The sequence below is a fragment of the Mastomys coucha genome, unplaced genomic scaffold, assembly GCF_008632895.1.
Source record: "Mastomys coucha isolate ucsf_1 unplaced genomic scaffold, UCSF_Mcou_1 pScaffold12, whole genome shotgun sequence".
NCBI classification, from domain to species: Eukaryota; Metazoa; Chordata; class Mammalia; order Rodentia; family Muridae; genus Mastomys; species Mastomys coucha.
Window position 1 is genome coordinate 25178392 of NW_022196894.1, and position 18193 is coordinate 25196584.

Below are 18193 nucleotides of genomic sequence, written 5' to 3' on the forward strand. Positions count from 1 at the left end.
GTATTTATGTCTTTATACAGTACAGATATATATAACATAATATCTATGTAATATTTAATAAATTAGATAATATATATTTATTCATTGAATATATAATTTAAATACATGAGTTAAAATAATTTTTTATTTGTCATCTATGTATGTTTTCTATGTAATTATCTCTCTGGTTTTTTATTGATTTTAGTACTGAGGATTGAACTAAGTGCCCTGTATAGGTAAGAAGGCATTCTACTTATAAGCTATAGTCCTCTTCCCTAAGGAACAGTATTTACCAGAGAATGGTAATTTCTCAAATGTAAGTGGAGTACCTTTTCATATGTAATGTCTCAGTTATATATGTCTAGTTATACCAATCTTTCATACAAAATCACTTTTAATATTTCAAAATTGATGTTTGCTAAAATAGCCTTTTTTTTGTGGATTACTAAATTTATTCTTAAGCAAAGCATTATATAACCACAATCTTACATTGGTAGAAACCTTCATAATTGATACAAATTGAAGTTATAATTTTATATTGGTACAAAATTTATAGATTGATACAGATTAAGGTTTTCATTCATATAAATTTCTTATATTGATATAAAATTTGAAATTAATATTGTTACTCTTAGATGGGCATTGTGCCTAATCAAGTCATTTAAGAATACAAGGCTTAGACCCAATACTTCTAATAACTGCTATAATAAACTGTTTAGGATGATTAAGTAACACAAGTTAAGGGCCAGGAAATAAACTCATGGTTTATTACCTCATCTAATAAGGTCATATTAGATTCTGATCTAATTATGTTGAGGTGCTTTCTACAATATTCAAAGAGAAAAAGCTAAGAGTAGTCAAGTTTCAACAATTCAGGTAGACTTTATATAGCTAGATAGTCTTCAAAAACATGAGAAATCCACAGATATGATAGTTAATATTAATTCATTATTAAAGATCATTTGACTAGAGAAATAGCTGCTCCTGACAGAACCCCTTTCCTGGTTCAAAAAAGAAATTGAGCATCAAAACCTTCATATGGAGTTGCTCTAGTTATAGCCAAATAGCCAATGGACAAAAATTACCCTAGTCATCTACAGACAAAAAATACTGTTCAAGAAAGGACACACAATGCAGGATAGTCAACAGTTCTGCCAATACAGAGTAAACAAGTCCTTCATAGTTCCTGCTTCATTTCAAGGTCAGTCCAATGGTTCTGGGCCAAATGGCTGAACACTGAAGCTACATCATTTTGAGGAATGTCTCTACAAATTGCTTAAGTTTTGGAAGCTATATTTTGTGCTTCCTGTATCTTCAGGTAATATTTAATTGTTCTTGGATTTCTGTTTAACATTGAGGAAGATGATATAGAAATGATAGTTTTCAGATGGTAATACAAATTAAGGTCAGAACATGATTTAGATATAGACTTGTAAACTCTTTTTTTTTTGTTCTTTCTTTCTTTTTATTTTCTTTTTCTTTTTTATTAGATATTTTCTTTACTTACATTTCAAATGTTATCTCCTCTCCTGGTTACCCCTCCGAAAAAAACCAAAACCAAAACCAAAACCAAAACAACAAACCCTCTTTCTTCCCCTCTCCCCCTGCTCACCAACCTACCCTCGCCCACTTCCTGGCCCTGGCATTCCCCTATACTGGGGCATAGAACCTTCACAGGACCAAGGGCCTCTTCTCCTATTGATGACCAACTAGGCCACCCTCTGCTATACATATGCTGGTTGAGCCGTGAGTCTCACTATGTATACTCTTTGGTTGATGGTTTAGTCCCTGGGAGCTCTGAGGGTACTAGTTAGTTCAACTAACTAAAATATCTTTTGTAATCTTATGCAACGAGAAACATTTGTGTCTACAAACTTGAATATACAAAATTATTAAGTGAGCCTGTAAAATTATAAACAAGAATATTAGTGCTTATAATAAGGGAAAAATCCTGATTGCTATTTGGCTTAAGCTATTACTGAAATTGTTACTATGGATTATTAACTTGATAGGATATACAATCACCTAAGGGACCTCTGGACAAATCAATGGGTGAGATTCTAGACTGAGCTAGTTGGGCTTGGAAAACTCACCCTAAATGTAGTTGGTGCAAAGGAAACTGAACCCCAACATTAATCTGTAGTTTGTGCTTTCAAACGAAATGTGCCTAGCTACCTCCTACTACCATGCTCATCATGTTTGACTGTTATCTCCTCAAGCTGTAACTCTCCCTTCCTTAAGTAAGCTGCTGCTGCTGCCTTGTGTATGTGTGTGTATGTTGATTTGTGTGTGAGTATATGGACCCATTCCCAACATGAATTTCAGGAGAGGGCATCTGGTATTTTTCTCTCTCATTCTCCATTTTATTCCCTTGAGACAAGATCTCTCACTGAACCTGGAACTATGCTGCCTACAGCAAGCCGCAATGATCATTCTCTCTCTTCTCACAACAGAGCATGTCTCCATGTAAGTCAGGAGGATTTAAACTCAGGTTCTCATCCTTGCATAGCAAGCCTTATACCAACTAAGCCATCTTCTCAGCTTCTTTACCTGCTCTGTTGGATATTTTTGTCATAGCAATGAGAAAATTAACTAGTAGACTTATATAAAATTAAACACTTATAAATTTAAGGAAGATTATATGCACTTTTATCAAATAATTAGCACAAAGGCATATTAGTAAATAGTGTTTTAATTATTTTATTTAGCACCCGTGAATTATGTGGTATGTGACAACCTTCTCAAAGGGCAACAAGGAAGTGAGAAAGACACTTTCCACACCCTTTGGGAATACTGAATGTATCTGCCTAGAGATAACACAGGTAAACTATGTAACAATCACAACAAAATAGTTGGATCCAGTAACTGAGTTTGGAGGATGCACATCAGGGGAAAGTGCACGGTCTATGCTCAAGGTCAGTGTTCCAGCTGAATCAAGTGAGAATGATTGCTGAGGTAGAAATGTTTAGAAGAGCCTGAGTTCTCAGAGACTCATAGCATTCCTTTTAGTATGGCTGAAATGTCAGTATTTGTCTGGTGTGTTTCTATCTGAGTAAATCACAGGCTGCAGGACAAGTGTAATGAGAGAGGAAGCTACAGAGACTCTTAGTTCTGCACTGGCAGGCCATGCTCAGGGAGTGCTATTGGATTTTGGAGAGTGTAAAAAGCCACTTAGTTAATTTGAAGCTGGAGAGATAGAAATGTATTTCAGAAAGTTCACATTTATAATGTTTCAAGGGATATATTAATAGTGTGAACTCCGGGGGACAAAGAACAGAGCTGAGTATTTAAAGCAATCAGTGAGGTCACAGAGTGTCAGAACTGTGCAGGTGAGAATCATCCTACAGAGCTGGGACTTTTGTGGACTGACTACCCAGCACTTAGTGAAACTGTGAGGAGTAAGGGGAAAGACAGATTTATGTCTAAGTCTGTGTTCTGCATTAGATAGTGTGATAATTACATTGACACAAAAGTGAGGAAATGTGTTGGCTTAAAGAATTGAAAAGCACATGGGGGCATAAACAGCCCTGGAATGAAAATTTCCAGTGTCCTTCTGCAAGGAAAATACCATCAGAGCCATGTAGAGTACAAAGAAGTACATCTGTGCTTTATAGGCATCACTTTAACTGAAATAATCAGATTGAATGGTGTCACCTGGAGATCAAACACAGTGTACAGAACAGGGTAGGCCTCTTAAAACACATAGTTTTTTTTAAAGGCAATCTGAAAGAGATCAGAATGTGAGGTTGGGAACTGTCTACAAATGTGGATAGAAAAATATACCAAATTGTATTCTGAACACCTTTCAGGAGAAGATGTCAGTAAAAGTTTGCCAGATTTCTACATCTCACAGAAAGAAATGGTAAGGCTGACATGTGTTAATTTTATCAGAAATAACAAGAGTAACTGCCTAGGGAGAGCAATTGCCACGGAGAGAGAAGTATAAAAATCTCATGGCATTCAGGTGATGGCCGAGTAGGAAGGAACATGTGTAGGCTTCTTATAAAGAATTTAATCACAGAGGAGATGACTGAAAGATTCTGAAAGTTTAAGTTTTGAAAAATAATAGGAGATGGAGAGAGAAAGAGACATTTCTGCCTTTTTATATGTGAAAAAACTAACGTGGTGGGTGCTGTTGTAGGTAATGATAGAGAGGATGCTGTAAAGTTGCTATGGAGAGTAAGATTTAGATTTAGGGCACAGTCTGAAGGATTATGCTCAGGCTCGATGGCAGATAAGCCTTCCTAGGAGACTGGAAAGTGATGATAAGAGCTGAAGGAGATGCAGCTGCTTGTTGACAGACAGTGTTAGGGAAAAAATCAGGATACCAAATGATGACCAGGGACAGTCCCTTTGTCAGTGAAAGAGCTTGATGCAGTGCTGATACTTCTGAAAATTTCTAACATTTCATTAGCACACTGATGTCTGAGTGTCCATTACATTTAAATGGCCCGTGTAACAAAAATATCTTTTTCAATAAAATGTTGTGTGGAATGAGAATTTGAAAATTATTTTATATTTCTGTGACAGCTATTTGGGCATTTCCTCATTCAGAAACTGAGTCCTATAAACAGTCTTTTAAAACTGGTTTGCAGAACTTAGTGCTCCAGTGTCTCCGAGTGCAATAATCCAGAAAGTTTCTAATTGGGTTGAAAAGATTGAGTTTTTCCCATTTCAATGCATAACAGAAACAGAAGAAAAAGGACTATTTATAGCGTTTGTTCACTTATTTAATAACAACCTAGTTGTGTTTGAATGAAGGCTAATTAGTTGTGGGACTATTTATAATACAAGTAAATCAACATGATAATCCAGCACGATCCAATGATAATCTACAAGGTAGGCATCACACCGTATCAAGTTAGCTTATGGTTTATAGCTTCTGGAGAAAGAATAGTTTTCCAAATTTATTTCTATTTTAAAATTACATATATATATGACTATACATTTATCAAAGTTTTGATATGTGTTATTATATTAAATGTCTCAATCAAGCTAATTAGCCAGTCCATTACTCCTATAATTTTTCTAAGCTGTAGAGGATTTTGTACATTTTCACTCATATGTTGAATTTAGGCAAATAAATGAATAGACAGTATAATGTGTATAAATAGTATAACATGTAGAACAAGAAAGGACAAATACTATGGGGTATTTGACTGAATTTGAGCGATAGAGATGAGTTATGAAAGAGGAAAAAAATCAAATGGCTTTCTTAGATCTAACTCTGTCGTGGATTTTTGTTGTTGTTGTCATTGTTTATGATAGTAGATAAAATTATATTTAATTATGAAAGTGTCAGCAGAAAAATGGATAGGACTAGAAAAAAAATTACCCTGAGGGAGGTACCACAGATTCAGAAAGACAAATATGCTGTGTATTCATTTATATGTAGATATTACCTGTTAAATCAATGATAAGCAAGATACAATACATAGAATCACAGAGCTAAGGTTAGAGTTAGGGGTTAGTATTCTAGAGTACTAGATCAGGGGCACAGTTCTCCTTAGAAAACAGAAATAGAATAAATTGTTATGGATGGACTGAGGCAGCTGTCTCTACAATTGACTCAGTTTTATGTTAAGCTTCTTATATATTTTCAGTTAATATTAGTCATTCTTGGATTTCTGAAGGGGTTGAAGACTTAGTCGCATAGCCAAACCAGGCTATTTACATTGAGATCACAGATTTGAGAGGATGGTTTTCAGATGGCACACAATCTAAAGCCAGAACATAAGTCAGGTATTGAATTATAAGTCTTTTAGTTAGGACAAATGACATTGTTCTATCTTAATGACAAAAATGATGGACTGGGTATTAGATGTATCTTATACCTTATAAATTACAAAATAGTAATAGTTGTGCTCAATTTATATTTTGAGAGAAAAGTATTTTTTTTTATTTAAACAGAAAGGGTGATATGTGGCAGTATTTTCCCTGTCCAATTACATTAAAATATTAGTGCAGCAGGAGGCCTATTATTTGACAGGGAAAAGGGGGTGGGGCTAAAAGTTGCAGGAACAGAGAGTGACTCAGGTGAGAGAGAGGATGCAAGACGGACAATAGACAGGATGATTCAGAGCAGTGTGGCTTTGAATAGCCACAGGTAAGTATGCTATTAAACAGGGATAAAATAATTCAGGTAACTTGTCTAATCTAAGTGGGCAGTTTGTCACAGAAATTATTGTATGGGCATCTTGTAAAGTGAGAATTTATTGATACATAAATCTGGCTGGTTAATTTGTAAGTTTCAAGAGTTTTGTTTTACTGGGTTGCTGGAATGTGGGACCACTGACCACAGGGGTTATGGCTGAGAAGGAACTAGTGGCTCCAGAGACATGTGAACTGGAGCTGGGAATACAGTGATTGGCCACTGTGAGGGCTAGCTAGAGCCAGAGCCAGTGGAACTGCACTGCGGGAAGAGAGTTAATGGCAGTATCGTGGGAACTTGCTGGTCCTTTTCAGTATTTCCCACAACATGTATAGCTTTGAGAGTGGTAAATTTTGGTGCATGATTTTTTTTCTAAGTTTCTTACAGTAGAGATTATAAAATGAAGACATTTTGTTCATAGGAAGCTCTAGGGAGATCTGACAAAAAAGCATCATGTTCTATACAAGACCTTTACACACACACACAGACACACACACACACACACACACACACATATGAACAATTTTTTTCAAAAGTTTGACAAGCACAAATTAAATTTAAACAATAGGTCACACAGCATGAGCCAAATTCCATACACAGAGAAGCTAATGATGAACTTTAACAGCCATACTCCTCTAGATGGTGAGGTCCCTATTGTCTGTGTTCCCTACTCCAGAGCTAGCGAGTCATTAACACCGCTGTTATTTGTTACTTTGGATTGGTTATAAAACAAGAAAAAGATGAAATAAAATGAGCACTAATACTTCATGGAAAGACATAAAAAATTAACTTGTAACTACTATGTAGTGGGTTGGCCTAGCGCTATTTGTATTCTAATACTAAGTGCTGGGCTCCAAGATTTGGAGTCAACACTTAGCCTTTGGGACCCGGCCCCCCATATTAATTCTAAATGGTGGAAAAGATGCCAGCAGCGAATAATAGGGGAAAGAGAGATAGGTGATGTTTAGGTTTCCAGAGCTAGAGACCTCAAGGAAGGAAGAGGAAGAAAAGAAGAAGTCACCATGGGATAGTAAGAACGTACAGCACAGAAGCAAATGACGTGGCCTCTGGGCAAAGAGAAGGTGGCTCAAAGGCCTGACTGGTTGGAGATAAGAGCAACTAAGATGAAGCATAGCAAGTACTAATGGGGTTATTGATAGGACGTACATTCTAACAGCATGGGGGAGGGGTAGGCAGTGGCCCAGCTATTGTGCTGCTTAAAGCATATTAAAGCATCAAGGTTGTGTGTGTGTCCTTCATCTGGGAATATAAATGGCTTAAGGCAGGAACAAATCTTGCACCAGGATATTTTTCAAGTATTTTGTACAAGACTACTAAATGTTTGATACACTATGGTTGTAACAATTAATAAGAAACACAAAGTAAAAAGGCTTACTGGTTTAAAATATAAATGACCTTCTTGCTTCTGTTTCTGCTGCTTTTACTTCTTCTGCTTCTTCTAGTTCTTGCCCTTTTTGTTTCCCCTTTTTTCCATTTTTTTGGAGGGGGGTCCGAGACTGGGTTTCTCTGTATAGCTCTTGCTGTCCTGAAACTCACTCTTTAGACCAGGCTGGCCTCTAACTCAGAAATCCACCTGCCTCCCAAGTGCTGGCATTAAAGGTGTGCGCCACCACTGCCGGGCTCTTTTTGTTTTTCTTGTTATTCTTGAAATTCCTCACCTTTGCTTATGTCTTCTAGTGAACTCCCTATTTTCTCTTCTAGGTATTTCTAAGTTTCAAGTTCTATATTGAGGTCTTTGATCCAATTGCGTTTGATTCTTATGTGACATCTGAGATAGAGATCTGATTTTATGCTTCTATATGTAGTTATCTTGTTTTCTAAATGGTATTTGTTGAAGATGCTCTGCTTTGTCCAGTGTGTATTCTGGCATTTTGTAAAATATCATGTACTGTAAGTGTGTAGACAGAGTTGGGTCTCATACTCGATTTCATGAATTTGTGTGTCTGCATTGTTGCTTGGATATACTGTAACAATGCTGTAATTTATTATTGAATTAGAATAAATTCACAAGCTATAGCAATTTTAAAAGTAGATATTTCCCTGATAATGCTGTTTTTCATGGTAACCTGACCAACCAAGGTGAACAATTTTTTTCTCTTCCAATCTTAAGTATTAATGTTAACTCTTATCTCCCTGTGAAATGGAGATCCTGTAACTTTGGACTGGTTGCTTCATGTACACCAGCAGTTCATGAATGGGGTAATGTTGGGGTGGGTCAATTCAAAGCTCTGGATCTGGGTCTGAGAGGTATATGTGCTGGTTAGTCCACTAGCTCTTTGGCTGTCATGTCCTCAGGGCTGGCTCACCAGTGACCTCTGCAACTAGGGCCAGCTCTATCCTAGTGCACAGGTTAGGTGAAGATCCTGCTTTCTCAAGTGCTGTAGCAAGTGAGGGGCAGGGACAGCTTTCTCACTCTGATGACCTTAGGGCTAGCTCTCTTGCCTTCCATATGTGGCAAGGGGGGAGAGGTGGGTGGCATTTCTCCATTACCCATGTCACTGCAGAGAAAACAAGTTGTGGAGCCAGCTCTTCCACTCTCATACCCTGAGGGCCAGCTCACCAGTAACACTGCTATTAGGGCCAGCTCTACTGTGCTGCTCAGGTAAAGGGCAGGACCAGCTCTCCTGCTTTCATGATGCCATTGGAGACAACTTTCCAACCAACTGCCAATGTTGAGGGCAAAAGACATCACCAGAGAAGCTTTCTCCTAGAGCATATGAGAAAAAAATATCGAGACCCACAACGAGACATTATGCAGAACAAAAGAAACCTTAGAACACTTAGCCCTAAAGGTGTCTTCATCAAATTCCTTCTATCATGGCTCAGAGAATCACATGTTGCATATTTATATTAGAAATATTTATTGTATACCATGACAGAAGGCTGTGTGAAATATGATATGAAAATTAATTCTAGTAGCTAAGAATGTAATAAATGACCTTAAATTCACATCAGCCATATTGCCAAGACAGGTTGTAATATCTGTAAAGTTGGCATAAGTGAAATAAGTTATAACTTGTGAGTTTATTGTTACGAAATATGATATTGTATGAAACCTCAAATGTGCATACCTATGTTTCTGGCATTTTGTTTTCATGACATTGATATATTCATGATATTGATATATTGATATATGACATTGACTCTGTATTTCTATCAACCTACTTCTGAAACTTCTTGAAACTCTAACTTTTTGTATCTATTCTGTAATATATGCATGCATGTTTGCTTGTGTGTGAGCACATTTATGCATGCATATATATTTGTAGATTGATCTGTTTACTGTGTGATGTTTGGCAAATGAAATGAGAGTTAACATTAATAATTAAGATTGGAAGAGAAAAAATTGTTCATCTTGGTTTGTCAGGTTACCACAAAAAACAGCATTATCAGGAAAATCTCTACTTTTAAAAATGCTATAGCTTGTGAATTTACTCTAATTCAATAATAAATTGCAACATTGTAAAAAAAGACACAAGTATTACTGACAGGCATATTGTTTCTGGCATAATGTGCTCAAGACAATGCTCATATTTATGTGAAGTTTCAGACCATGGTGTGGCAATTTAAAAATTTAATATTATTATCTCTATAAAGCTACTTTGAGAGTTTCTAAGATCATCATTAGTCCTGTAGAAGCATAGATGTTTTTCCCTCCAGGTATAAAATGATCATTACTATTTTGGAGTAGAAATTACCTTGGCCTAGTAACCATGGCAACTAATTGAACAGAACAATACAGTAATAGCTACTTTTGTATAATGGTAATGGAGCTATTGACACTCCCTAGTAGATGAAGGAAGTATTACAGGAACCTCATGTTGGACTCCAGCCATGACTTCCTCTTGCTTCAGCCTCCTGTTTCCACAATTACAAGTAATCTTAGGGGATTGTTGAGATCTTGCTGTGTTCTGCTTGAAGTTCCTCCATATGGCATTAAATAGTGATTTTTTTTAAGCCTATGTCTGTCTTGTCCTGAAAGAGCCCATTCTGAGGGCAAACCTAGAGATAGAATGATTTTACACCCTAGTGTCAACAAAAACATATTTTTGAAATCCCTCATTGAGGAACAAACTAAGAAATGAACTATTTATTAAAGAAGACAAGGTGCCAGTCAAGACAAAGTGAATTGGGATTGTATAATATTATGGGAAAATAAAATGGGAAGTATTAATGTAATACCAAGAAAATAAGGCCCAAGAATGTCTCTAAGACACTGGGTGGAGAAAAGGGTGCAATACCTTTACCTCAATAAAGGATATCTATCAAGGTGATGACTTTAGTCACCACCAACATGCCATTGCATCAGCTGTCTATATCCATATAGATATATATGTATATGTCTAAGGAACACTAGTTAGAGAAGTATTGGGGGCTTCATCTCATCTCATTCCTCACTGTTAATGCAACCTAATTGCTGTACATCTATACACCAGCATCCTCTGTCTGAACCTGTTGTCTATATATCTACCCTTCTTGACTCGCTCAGGCCATTTACCTCTATGGATTTCATGATCCTGCATATTACTCCCTCACCTTAGCTTAACATCAATTTCATCTAAAAACTCTGTCCTTGTGACTTCACACTTCAGCACTATTGCTCAGCTGACATGCAGTAGAGTTCAGTATCTGATGAACTCCCACAAGACTCTCCTTATATTGCTATCAATATCCAGCTTCTGGCTCTCAGGCATTTTAGAATCCTGTGAACTCCGCTTGTGCCTCTTTAACTATGTGTGTGTGTGTTTGTGTGCACTCATGTGCATATACTTCACTATACGTGATTGTGGGTAGAATGTGGGTGATCTGAGAAGTGATATCAACTACTAAGATGGGATTAAATAAACCCATGTTTCTCTTTTGTCTTAAGTTACTCAAGATTACTCAGAAAATTGCTGTCAACTCAACTGCTATAGTTTGTAAGTTTATTTTTATTAAGAGATTTCATGCATTGTGGAAAGACACAAATGTGATCATCTATCTGCAATTGAATTGATGCTATAATCATCTTATTAATAGATTTGCTTAGGAAACATTAAGCCATACAAGTAGAATTTAGCTAAGGGAGTGCTGCCTCCAAAAGTCCCTAAAGAAAACTACTATGCTAACGAACTCCAGTACACATCAGGAAAATTTAGGACATTAGACTGCTAATGTTTGTTCAGCAAGACAGACCTTCAATTAGGCTTCACTCTCATAACAAAATGAGAAGACCCTGATGTAAACTGACCATTAGGCCCCTTCCCATATTAAAGAACGTATCTAAGGAGCAGCTGAAGTGGGCAAGAGCATCTCAATCACCATTAAGTACTGCTCTACCATTGAGTCCCTTGTGTGCTTATTAGAAAAAAAACTATAATTCTAAGCTGAATCTGGCTATTTGAAAAAAACGACACTGGTGTACTTAAGAAATTATTTGGTGATATCTTTGCTATATAAATCTCCCATCTTCCCAAGTGACCAGACTTGCAGTCTCTTGTCATTTTTAAAAATTGCTCAAAGAATAATCAGGGGTAGGACCTGAAAGAGATTTAAGGATAACAGTGTGTAGGTACTACATAAGCCCAAACTGTTTATAAGTTCACAAACTATCCTATTCATACCTGGCTCTTCCCTGAGCATTGGATAGAAATGGAAGTGAGCTATATCAAACAACAGAGTGATTTTTCACTGTGAAAGCATTTTAATATTAATTCTAGAACACTTTGAGTGGGAAGTAACTACTTTAGATGGAAGTGTGGGTGGATAGACTCTCTTCTACAAAAGCATACTGGGTGTAGAGATTATTTTCTCAGTCAAGCATGCCTTCAAATGGCAATCATATCTGAGGAAGAGGCAGGGTAGTTGCTACAATTCCTTTGCTAGTTTAGAACCTACAGAATACAAGTGTCTAGTCTGTGTGGTAGATAGAGCAGATCAAGTTAGGCTAAGCAAACAGCCTCACTGCACTTATTAGTGGTAGGGAGATTTAGGGTGGCCCCATTAGTGTCACAGGATAAGGCAGAAAAATGTGTCATGGAAAGTGAGTATAGATTACATAAAGCTAAAAATAAAAGTGTAGTACCTCTCATCTCTGCTTCTGTACCCCAAACTTCCCTTTTAGAGGAAATGATCGAAGTGGCAGGGTATTTCATGCTATATTAGACATTGCAAAGACTTTTTCTTTTTATCTTCTTAGCTACTAATTCTGGAGTACGATTTGCACTTGTTTAGAATGGACAGCAGCGAATCTTCAAAGTTCCTTCCACCCTTCTACCAAAAATATTTCCCCACATGTGTGATATATAGAACTGTGACAGCTATTGGTTTTTAGTCTGATACTCCTCGGAGGAGGAATCCTTAATTGACAATTACCTCCATAAGACTGGCGTATGAGCATGTTTTCGGGCATTTTCTTGATTGCTAATTAATGGAGAATTGCCTTGCTCATTCTGGGCAAATATTCCTGGGCAGTATTCCTGAGCTGTCTAAGGAAACTTGCTGAGCAAAATGAGGAATAAAGCCAAATGTGGCACTCCTTCATGGTTTCTGTTCCAGTTACTGCCTCCAGGTTGATGTTCTGGGTTCTGACGTTGGCTTCCCTTGAGGATGAGCAGTGATCTGTTAGCCAATTAGACCCCCTTCTCTTCAATTTGGTTTTATGTATGATTTTGCTGTAGCAAGAGAAAGCCAACTAAGGTAAGCACTAACCTCAAACTGTCTTACACCAGTAAAACAGCAGCTAGGGGATTTAAAATGAAGTGTCTTTGTGGATAGAGACTGTCTCCCTATGAGTTCTTGGTCATCTTCATCTAGACCACCCAATGCTTTTGGCTCTACTGTCAGAACCTCAATGGTTAGAATCTATTGCTAGAGACATGCACTCATTGGTTAAACAAAGAAGTAAAAAGACTAAGAAGTAAAGCTTCAGTTGAATTGGAAGCTTCCTCCTTGCTGGTAGGTGTTCACAGTGTCAGAAGTTGTGCCTTACAGGTTTCTGGCAAAGAATAATCTCCAAGTTATACCCTGTTGTGAACCCTCTATATTAAACTAGGAAAATTCCAAGTAATATGTGTCCCTTGGTGGGATAATAATACAACTGTTATGTCTGTAACCAATATCTTTCTATGGGCTCTAAAGACTGGTTCACAGGAGGGATTCATTTATGGTTCTCTTAACTAGTACAAAAATCTGTGCGATAGCAAGTGTTCTAATTTCTATAATAGATATAGTATGATATGACTGTAAAATTTATTAATAAATGTTTGTATTTCTGTCCATACACTTTTGGCACTGACTGTGGAAAGGTTTTCTTGCAGTAGGCTACAGATGGAGAGATTCATAATCAGTTCATCTGCCAAGAAGAATGATGACTTCAGTGGTATTGTTTTGAGGGCTGTGTATAAACTGACAACATGACCACTCCATAGTATAAATTAATGGTCAGCCTTTTATTATAGATATGAAAGAGAGAACAGTTAGATGGACTGGGTTTATTCTAATATCGTTTTTATTATGTTAGCTCCAGTTGGTTTTGATTGATAAATAAAGTTGTTGGTGACCAATGGCTGGTCAGGGAGATAGAGGCAGGACTTTTAGGATTCCCAGGCAAGAGACCAAGGAAGGAGGAAGGAAGCAAGAGCTGCTATGTCTGGGAAGGTGGAGAGACACCACACCTAAGAGGTGTAGAAGACAGAGAGAATAGCCATCATGTAGGTGTTGGGGAACACAGCTTGAGAGGGCTGTATGTCTGGGTCTGGGGCAGCCAACATGGAATATAGGTTTTTAGTAAATAATAACTCTGGAATATCAGAGGGTGGTTGATTAGCCACTTGGAGGTTAGAAAGTGACCCAGCCATTGAGCTATTTTAGGTGTATACACATACACACACACACACACACACACACACACACACACACACACACATATATATACACACACACACACATATATGTGTGTTATATATACACACACACACACATATATATATATATAACACACACATATGTGTGTGTGTGTGTGTGTGTGTGTGTGTGTATAGTTTCATTCAGGAACACAAAACATTGGGGTGGTAATGAGGTGTACTGCCACTGGGATCAGGGATCAATTGAGTAGCATTTATTCAATCCAACAACAGCCAGAGGCATCTGGACGAGTTCAGAGTAGAGTCAGAAAATAGTAGACTGAACATGGACAGCAGACTGGACTTGGACCTGAGGCAAGCAGGAAAGGAAGGAGCATAGAAAGAGGACCACCACAGGAAAGCAGAGAGAAGAAGAGGAGGAAGATACAGAGAGAAGACAAAGAAAGGAGCCTAGCCAAAACTACCAAGCTTATAAGAGAATGAACATCTGGGGGTAGGGAAGCCCATGAGCTGAAAAGTTTAGGCTACAGGAAGATGGGGAAAGAGCTAGGATGTTAACATAAACTTTGAAATGTGACAGGTACTTGTGATACTGAAGAAGCCTGGAGGCCAGTATGTGCTTTGGTACACCAATCAACACCGCAGAAAGCCATTTGTCTTTTCTTTTGGAGTTTGGGGAAATGGAGTTTCCTTTGGACCTGACAGGTTGGGGTCAGGGCTGTTTGTTTCTTTGTTTGTTTTTGTTTGCTTGTTTGTATTCAACCTACCAAGTATCAAGTACTCAAGTAACGGTAATAAAATATTATATGGATTTACAAAGTAGCAAGATAATTTTATTCAACTCCAATCAATAGTACATGTTAGATACACTGTCAAGTGTGATAGAGTGTGGATTACTGTTTAGAGTCTCTATTTATGGGATCAAGGAAAGGAGGTGTGTGAGGGCTAAGTTGCACTCATTCCATGTATGTCCCTATAGCTTGAGTGACAGAGTAAGTTTTATAATTCTTTTTATGCTACACATGTATCTGATTTTAGTAGTTTGTGCCTAATTATGTATAAGCATAAGATGGTAAACAGGCATTTTATCCTAAGGGTTTACTTTGAGGACCGAATTTGCTCTTAAAAATGTACCCCAAATCAATCCAGACCAGACCACAGCTTTTGCTCCCTGACTTAAGTAGAATACAATGAAATATAATCAATTTAACTCTGGTGGAAATTAAGGGTAGAAGAAACATTTCTTTGTTCAGACAGAAGTGTTCACATAGCTTGATGCGGGTGGGAGTTTTAAGTTGCTAACAGGATGCTAGGTATATAGTTCAGAGAAGGGTATATGGCCGTATTATATGCAGGTAAGGGTCCTCGGCTGTCAAGTGTTAAAAGAGAGGAGTTAATCTAGCCAAAGCCATGTGCAGTCATAGGCTGCTAAACTGTTAATATACTTCCTTGCCTCAGCATGGCATCTGCAGTGCTCCAAAAGCATTCCTGCACATATTTCCTTCTACAAGTCTCAGAGAACATTGCAATGGACAAAGAGGTAGAAAGGAAGTGAGAGTTAGAGGGAAGAAATAGAATGATGCAGTGTGTCTTTCGCCCTCCAGATGTATTTTTACCTCATCATCATATTGGAGTAGAGATTACCTTGGATCTGTAGCTATGGTAACCAACTGAGCAGAACAATACACTTATAAGTTTATGGTAGTGGTAATGGAGGTGGTTTTCTTTATTAGAGAGAGGCAGAGAAAGATCCTAGTACCTTCACCAAAGATTCCAGACATTACTCCTTTCTGTCTCCAGTCCCAATGTCAAGAGATATTGCGAAATACTAGAGTGTTTAAGAAATGCAGTGTTAAGAAATGAATGTGAGATTCCATGATTCATCTCCTATGAAGCACCCCTCTGTGATGGGCTGTGACTTTGTGGTAATGCAGCTGTGTTGGTGCTACCCACACTCATACTGTTCTCTCACCTGTTCTCTATGAGTAACTTCAGTAAACTAATTGGTTTACCAACCTAGATTTTAGTTGAATTGTTGTATTGATCTTTTATTTGTACCCTACCTGAGTTAAATATATATTTGCTTATGTCTTTCCGTGAAAAGTTAATAGAATAAGCCCACCATTCATTTACTACCAGTAAACAATGTGTAAAGAATTAAAGGGTGTCTGAACCTTTTGTAACAGCTTAGGATAATGGGAATCAAGAAGCATGACTTTGCTGTCTGATCTTTGCTGTATGTTCAATATAATAATTCACAAAATCATTGTCTTTAAGCTTTCCTGCCATGTTGCCTATCAAAAGAATCTTTCCTAATGCACTTCAAATTATACATCTTTGCATTTCTGTAGTGTATGTTGTAGACATGTGTAAACTTAAAAGGTGCCAGGAACATTTTAATAGCATTCCTGTTCTTATGTGACAGATTTATCTTAAGTTGTATGTTTTTAATTGTAATTGTAGAATGGAAGTTTATCTCCTATTTTACTTGCAGCTGACAAAGTTTCATGTAATATAGACACTCCTTCTCTATAACAGTCTTTGACAACTATATGTCATAAATGGACTATGTCAGAAACATGGTCACTTTTTTCACTTTCAAAACATTTGAAATTATCCACTGACAATATATTCTTAAGCTATAAATGTTTAATTGCTAGCAATTTGCCACAATTGTTTTTTCTTTATATCCCTAAGGAAAGCACAAGGTATTTTATTCCAATATTTATTTCTAATCTGAATTCTCTGATTACACATATCACACAGTTAGGTTACCAAGGGTTAAAGAGGCAATGAGAATCCTAGAGGCCTGGAGTGAGGGTTGGGGAGTAGAAGGGAAAAAAATCCAAAGGAGTCTGGGGGAGGAGTGGGCTATAAGAAACCAGGTCATCACTGGGAGGAGAGGCCCTTAGTCCTGTGAAGGTTCTATGACCCAGTGTAGGAGAATGACAGGGCCAGGAAGCTGGAGAGGTAGTTTGGTAAGCAGGGGGATGGTGGAACAAACAGGGGATTTTTTTGGAGGGGAAACCAGGAAAGAAGATATCATTTGAAATGTAAATAAAGAAAATATCTAATAAAAAATAGAATAGAAAAAAAATGAAAAGTTTATGAAATGCAAGCCAGTATCCATTAATAAAACTTTATTGAAATATTAAAAAGAAAAAGAAAAAAAAGAAACCAGTAAAGGTCTCTGGATAGACATGGCAGCGACTGTTGTAGGCTACAATGTAAAGTTGAATTGTAGGATTGAGTCCAGCTGCAGAAGTCAAGGGCAGAACCAGTTCCAGACAAATGAACAGGCAAAAGACCAGACAGATCCAGACAGGAAAACAGGAGGATGGGCAGATGGTTATTTAAGTAGGTTGAATCAACAATGTGGACAAATAGGAGAGCTCAGACTGTTGGTCTTTCAACATACAACCAGATGGTCAAATGATGGGTCGGTAGGACAGTCACCATTCCACTGTTAGGTGTTCACCTCTTTACAGAGTTCAGGTGAGAGAGAAGCACCCTTTCCTCTGTCTATTAAGTGTTTAAGCCAGCATTTCTTAAGATAATTAGTATACCCATGCACCTCTATATTTACTCTGATAAATTATGATTAAATCCTCCTCCTTCCAGGAAGGGGGCTGCTGTATAGATGGTGTCATCCATGTGTCTACCCAGGTGGAGAGCTCCGTAAAAGGTGATTTATCCAGAAAAAACAGGTGAAAACTATTGTTTTCAGATAATATGGACTAATTTAGAATAGAGAAGACTGATACCAACTCTCACTTCATTAGGAGAGCAATCCTTGAAAGTACTCATTCCACAGCAGCCATTTTCAGGTTACCATAGTGGACGAGGCTTTTGTACTTAAGAACAGCAATGTTCAGGGTTCTGGTACCCATCTCTGCAGTGACACACTTCCTACAACAAGGTCCTGCCTATTCCAATAGGTCACATTTCCTAATAATTCTACTTCCTATGGGCCAAGCATGTGAGTCTACAGTGGCCATTCCTATTCAAATTACCACACTCACCTTTGTTGAATATTTAGTGTTAGTTGCTGATATTCCAACTTGGCATATTTTGGTTCTGGGTGGTGCATGAGGTTTAGTCTTGCAGCCAGCCCCTCAGTGATGATTGTAAAAGAAGTATCAGAAATGCTATCGGGTCACCAAGGGCAAAGTATATCTTTCTATCACACAAATAAACC